This window comes from Ornithodoros turicata, chromosome 1 (genome assembly GCF_037126465.1).
Source record: "Ornithodoros turicata isolate Travis chromosome 1, ASM3712646v1, whole genome shotgun sequence".
NCBI classification, from domain to species: Eukaryota; Metazoa; Arthropoda; class Arachnida; order Ixodida; family Argasidae; genus Ornithodoros; species Ornithodoros turicata.
The window spans coordinates 177064905-177071953 of record NC_088201.1 but is presented as its reverse complement, the minus strand read 5'-3'; the positions used below and the strand labels follow the sequence as shown (position 1 = coordinate 177071953).

The 7049-nt window shown below is 50.5% G+C and overlaps 2 non-coding genes across 2 annotated transcripts; both read left to right on the top strand.

Moving 5' to 3' along the window:
* The first annotated feature begins 2210 nt into the window (after positions 1-2210).
* Trnap-cgg (transfer RNA proline (anticodon CGG)) lies at positions 2211-2282 on the top strand. The gene has a single exon. It is a non-coding gene; the product is annotated as a tRNA-Pro (tRNA).
* Positions 2283-3105: 823 nt separating this feature from the next.
* Trnap-cgg (transfer RNA proline (anticodon CGG)) lies at positions 3106-3177 on the top strand. Its single transcript has one exon. It is a non-coding gene; the product is annotated as a tRNA-Pro (tRNA).
* Positions 3178-7049: the final 3872 nt, after the last annotated feature.

Here is a 7049-nt window from a genome sequence, read left to right as displayed (position 1 = left end):
ACGCACCTATGTCCACCAACAGCGAAACACGCTGCGCCCACTCGAATTCTCATCTCCGGCGTATCCATGTGTGGGAAGACGGTGCTCATGCAGAATATAATGAGACACCCCGAGTTATTTAGCATTCCACCGCAGAAGATACTCTAGCTCCACACCTTACTTGTAAATCTACCTCAATTACCTATAAATAATTGGAGTAGAATAATTGGAATAAAGTAATTGGAGTAGATTTACACGCAAGGTGTAGCCTGCTCGTGCAGCGTGATAGGACTGCGGATAAATAAACATGCACTCAAACGGTGCCTGCTTGCGTACTGCTGATCGATCGCCCAATAAGGCCGAAACAGCTATCCAGAGCTGGACCGCTCTTAGATGTACGGCGAGGACAGTAATGCAATGTGGGCAAGCATTGTGTCTTGCCCCATCCTACATGTAAGTTCATCGGCCGCCTTCGTTATTGTCACTCATGCCGCAGTTTGAACGCGAGCTGGCAGGTCATTGTGGACTAAGCGGAAATTAAGAGGCTGACAGAGTGGCTGCTGTTGCCAGACAATGCCAGGCGGTGGTACCGAATATGTTGACCCGTGGTGACAGGAGGGCATTCTTGTCGGCGATGATCCTACCAATGGCATCCCAACAATATCGCCGGGACATTACAGACAGGTCCTTGTTGCACGCCGTCGATCCAACTACATCATCATCAAGGGCCACCGATGTGTGGTAAGCGAAATACGGGTGATATGAGCGATTTGGCAAAATCATTGCGCATACGCACGAGTGCCAGCCCAAAACCTCTTACTCAAAAACTTCAAATCAAAGTTTTCTATAACAGTCAGTAAGTGGCGGGCACGGATTCAACATAGACGCACAAGTACCCATTTACGTACCACACATTTACAGCATTACTCTTGTCCCTGATAGGCAAAAATAGGAATAGAAATGTCCTTATGAAAAAACTCAACGAGAGCAAGTGCGAATGTGTAGTAGCACTTTGAAAACAGTGACCTCGCGACAAGATGAGTGCGATACTCACACGATAATGGGGTTGAAGAGAATCATTTCGTTCGGAGCCCTACAGTAGTTCACGCTAGTACCGCTGTGGGACGTCCCAGAATAAGTACACTAAATAAGGACACGATATCTGTGCGATCACAATAATCGCGTTGCCATGTCAACGTGAACGCAGATTATCGCGTAGGTGCTTCCAGGCTGTGTGAAAACGACTGGGACTCACACACTTCATACGATCGGCGATCGTGATTGTGCGTATCGTGAGTTATCGCGCTCACGAGTAATTTTGTCGAGCTCTGTAGCAGACGATGCTAACCGTCGTCATGACACTTTTTCAATTATTGATTGATTGATTGATTTTATTTGTAACCATACCTGATAACAGCTAATAAATGCCTTCATTTTGCTATGCGGTTGCCTAGTATAACTGTAACACACGAACCTCAATTTGCTTCTTGACCAGCATTTTCACTTCTCTTGTAATTACGCCTTCGATTGAAGAACAGCGGGACGTGGAGCTTCTCTTGTGACTCGTTGGTCTAGGCGTATGATTCTCGCTTTGGGTGTGAGTTTTCCTCGGATGAAATCTCGGACGAGCCCTCGTTTCTTGACGCTGGTGCCGGCACTTTGCTAAGCGGGTTGCTATTACAACAATCACACACGAACCGCAATTTGCTTCTTGACGAGCATTTGCACTTCTCCTGTAATTACGCCTTCGATTGAAGAGCAGCGGGACGTTGAGCTTCTCTTGTGGCTCGTTGGTCTAGGGGTATGATTCTCGCTTCGGGTGTGAGTTTTCCCTGGATGAAATCTCGGACGTGCCCTCGTTTCTTGACGCTGGTGCCGGCACTTTGCTAAGCGGGTTGCTATTACAACAATCACACACGAACCGCAATTTGCTTCTTGACGAGCATTTGCACTTCTCCTGTAATTACGCCTTCGATTGAAGAACTGCGGGACGTGGAGCTTCTCTTGTGACTCGTTGGTCTAGGGGTATGATTCTCGCTTCGGGTGCGAGAGGTCCCAGGTTCAAATCCCGGACGAGCCCTCGTTCCTGACCCTGGTGCCGGCATTTTGCTAAGCGGGTTGCTATAACAACAATCACACACGAACCGCAATTTGCTTCTTGACGAGCATTTGCACTTCTCTTGTAATTACGCCTTCGATTGAAGAACAGCGGGACGTTGAGCTTCTCTTGTGGCTCGTTGGTCTAGTGGTACGATTCTCGCTTCGGGTGCGAGAGGTCCCGGGTTCAAATCCCGGACGAGCCCTCGTTTCTTGACCCTGGTGCCGGCATTTTGCTAAGCGGGTTGCTATAACAACAATCACACGCGAACCGCAATTTGCTTCTTGACGAGCATTTGAACTTCTCTTGTAATTACGCCTTCGATTGAAGAACAGCGGGACGTTGAGCTTCTCTTGTGGCTCGTTGGTCTAGTGGTATGATTCTCGCTTTGGGTGTGAGTTTTCCTCGGATGAAATCTCGGACGAGCCCTCGTTTCTTGACGCTGGTGCCGGCACTTTGCTAAGCGGGTTGCTATTACAACAATCACACACGAACCGCAATTTGCTTCTTGACGAGCATTTGCACTTCTCCTGTAATTACGCCTTCGATTGAAGAGCAGCGGGACGTTGAGCTTCTCTTGTGGCTCGTTGGTCTAGGGGTATGATTCTCGCTTCGGGTGTGAGTTTTCCCTGGATGAAATCTCGGACGTGCCCTCGTTTCTTGACGCTGGTGCCGGCACTTTGCTAAGCGGGTTGCTATTACAACAATCACACACGAACCGCAATTTGCTTCTTGACGAGCATTTGCACTTCTCCTGTAATTACGCCTTCGATTGAAGAACTGCGGGACGTGGAGCTTCTCTTGTGACTCGTTGGTCTAGGGGTATGATTCTCGCTTCGGGTGCGAGAGGTCCCAGGTTCAAATCCCGGACGAGCCCTCGTTCCTGACCCTGGTGCCGGCATTTTGCTAAGCGGGTTGCTATAACAACAATCACACACGAACCGCAATTTGCTTCTTGACGAGCATTTGCACTTCTCTTGTAATTACGCCTTCGATTGAAGAACAGCGGGACGTTGAGCTTCTCTTGTGGCTCGTTGGTCTAGTGGTACGATTCTCGCTTCGGGTGCGAGAGGTCCCGGGTTCAAATCCCGGACGAGCCCTCGTTTCTTGACCCTGGTGCCGGCATTTTGCTAAGCGGGTTGCTATAACAACAATCACACGCGAACGAGCATTTGAACTTCACCTGTAATTACGCCTTCGATTGAAGAACAGCGGGACGTGGAGCTTCTGTTGTGGCTCGTTGGTCTAGCATTCTACTTCCGGCTGCGAAGGCAAACGGTCGTGGTTATCATGAGCTCCTCGGGAGCGGTTTCAACGGCTAGGCCTAGCCGGGCTAATACAGTACAGGTAGAAACGAAGGATAAACGCGTGTAGAGGACGATGATCTTCCTCCACATGATGCTGACCGGCGGTGATGGAATGTCTTAGCGGGCAGATGTGCGTGGCCTCACGCTAGGACGGTGCCGGTAGAACTGGCTGGCAGGCGCAGAGGCGCTCGCCAGCAGAGGCACGTCGTTGTCATCGTCGTCCACAGGCCGCCACATCACTCCCCCCTCAGACGCGGAGCGGTGCATGCGGTTGAGGTCCGCGTCGATACCATGAAGAGGAGAACGATGAAGACCCGTGGATGGAGGACGACTCGACACACGGCTGTGACTGACTGTGGCTGTTGATGCAGCAGCAGCGGGATGGCGGGAACAAGAGCGCTGCGATCTGGGCGGGTTCCAGTGATGAGATGTCTATGTTGAGTGCTTGGATGCTTGAGTTGTTGCTAATTGAGTGAGTTGCTGAGTGGGCGACAGTACAGCGACCGGTACGACAGCGTGAATGCCGGTTGCCGCCAGAGAAGTGCCAGGGAGGACCATCATGAAGCAGGTGGAGGCCGGAAAGTCAGCTTACTGTGGTCTCCCTGCGGGTCTCCGGTTGAGGTCCGCGTCGATACCATGAAGAGGAGAACGATGACGACTCGTGGATGGAGGACGACTCGACACACGGCTGTGACTGACTGTGGCTGTTGATGCAGCAGCAGCGGGATGGCGGGAACAAGAGCGCTGCGATCCGGGCGGGTTCCAGTGATGAGATGTGTATGTTGAGTGCTTGGATGCTTGAGTTGTTGCTGATTGAGTGAGTTGCTGAGTGGGCGACAGTACCGCGACCGGTACGACAGCGTGAATGCCGGTTCCCGCCAGAGAAGTGCCAGGGAGGACCATCATGAACAAGGTGGAGGCCGGAAAGTCAGCTTACTCTGGTCTCCCTGCGGGTCCCCGGTGGAACAGTGGTTCCGGTGCGCCTTGCCTGCTAGAGGGTGGTTCGCTGCTAGTTTGCCGAAAAATTTAGGATGTTGCATGGCCGAATTACGCCGAACATGGTCTTCGTTGTTCGGGTCACCAAATGTAGAGGACGATGGTCTTCCTCCACATGAGTCCTGACCGGCGGTGATGGAATGTCCCAGCGGGCAGATGTGCGTGGCCTCACACTAGGACGATGCCGGTAGAACTGGCTGGCAGGCGCAGTGGCGCGCGCCAGCAGAGGCACGTCGTTGTCATCGTCGTCCACGGGCCACCACACCTGATATAGTCTCATCATGCCACCATTACCTACAGAATACGCTTTTTCTGCACGAAGACCCGAGTGGAAGACCTTATAATGTGCACCATTTTGGTGAACCCAATGGGAACTTGCCGACTACCGAGAGATCGGCCGTCCATCGGCAGTCGGTCGGCAAACGACTTCATCGGCCAAGAATGTTTGAAACAAGCATGGGCCAATGTCACTAGGGCATGTTGGTCAACGGACGCTGGCCCCACAGCACGCCCTGACACCTTGTTGAGGTGTCGTTAAAGCGTTAGCATGCATCGTCTGGCCAACATTGGGTGGCCGTCGCGAAGAGATTCACCGAAAAGTACGCACAGCCGCTCTTTCTTCGATAATAGCAATACATATCGCGAGATTTAAACCATATCCTGTTCTCGATCCCAAGTGGAAAGTGCCGACAGCCAACCATCGGCCAGCGGTCGTCTTTTGGTTGGCATACAACTTAGTCGGCCATTGCACCTTGGACCAACATCAGAATGATGTCGCTCACAGTTGTTTGCAAACGACGTTGTGGGGCGATTTGCGGATGTGCTATTGAGTTTTGCAGAATATGGGCGGGCCAATGTTGTTCCTGCATTGCAAACAAACCCTAAAACAATGCAGCTGCTACTCGAAACAAAAAACAAAAACAAAAAAACAAACAAACAAAGAGAGACAAGGCGCTCTGACGGTTGTCGAAAAGTCGGATGATAGTTCGCCATCGACTCTTCCGGCCGGCCAACGTTGGTGCAATGTTGCATATTGATAGGCAGAGCGAGGTTTGGTAAGCCGTCGGCGAAGGCGCAGACCTGTACCAAGAACCAGCTCGTTGGCTAAGCACTTGCGAAGCACGGCTAGGTTTGCCAGCCGAACTCTTGCCAGGCTTGGTCCAATCTCAGCATGTTTGCTTGGAGAGAGGGAAACGCGGAATGGTGTGGCACTTCATAAGTTCGACTTTGGTTTGGCCATGAGATTGTCTCGAACCCAAAGCAGTAAGAAACAGACACCTTATGTTCATGGTTAGCTAATACGACCAGCAATTCCTCATTTCAGTGTTGTTTGTGTACGCGTTGAATTAAACTTAGACACCTCACCCTTCATGTTGACTCACACACGAACAGGACTCTCGAATTTGTGGAAGCTTGCGGGACAACCTATGTACAGTATCTCTTCTTGCTCGCGAAAGAAATGCTTACGCTTGTCCCGTCCTAGAGTTGGCAAGACGAGAAATGCAATTGCTTTTCTTTGCGATCTGTTTGAATATTTTGGTCACATGCATATTGGAAGCTCTTATGATTCTCCCTGTATTTTTCTGCACTTTGAAATGCTGTTCCATTGTGTGAAATTTCTGTGCTTTAGACGGCGTGCTCACTGCCCCCTGTGAAAAATACAAGCAAATAACAAAGGATGATAAATCGTCACCCCACGCTGCGAGACAATTGAGTATGAATAACGTCCATCCAGCGTCGGGCCTATTGCTGTATGACTGTGAGGCCTATGGCCGGCCCATCGATAAAAATAGATTGCAGCCTAGGGTGAAGCCAGGGAAACCCCAAGCAGCGACCAATCTCGGTTTTATGCTGACACTAACTTAGCCCTACGTCGTTTAGGTCGGCCATACACGTTGGCCCAAACTCCAGCAGATTAAGTCAGGCCACGTCAGGCCAATGTCAATCCCCGATCCTGGCCCGGTCACTTTTACGTAGGTCGGGCCGACAACTTTTAGTCTGACACTGTACATTGGGCCGACTTTGTGCCGACACTGTTTTTCCCATTGGGAAGCCCTTGAAGGAAAAGTGACTAAGGAAGATGTCGCGAACTTCGTTGACCAGTGTACCAGTACAGCCACGTTTGGACCATATGTTTTCACCATGGTGTAGCGCAGGACAAATTATTGGCAATCGGTGAAATAGAAGTGAAAGGAAGAAAATGAAAAATAATTGATCCTAATGTGAAAGATATCACGGTTAAAGTGCACTGGATACCGAGAAACATTCCGGGTGAAGCAGTCCCAAGCAGCACAATGTGCTGAAAGTTGAGTGCAATAGGGGTGGACGGGTAGGGAAAAGGCCTTGAACAAACTGATGAAACTAAAGAACACTGATAAGACACATACCGTGCACCCCTATTGCACTCGACTTTCAGTACATTGTGCTGCTTGGGGTGATTCGAACCTTATCAGCCTTCGGAAAGGTGAAAGAAGTGAACCGGCAAAAGTGGAGGACGTCATTCTTTGAAGGGGTGGAATCAACAACGCGGGAAGTGATCGTGGTATTGAAGGAAAATGTTTCTGTTGACGTGATGCCCCACTTAACCTTCGTAGCGGGATGCCAAGTGCTATTAGACATACAGGGATGTGCCCCGCTATGTTTGAGATGCAAGCAGGTATGCCACATTA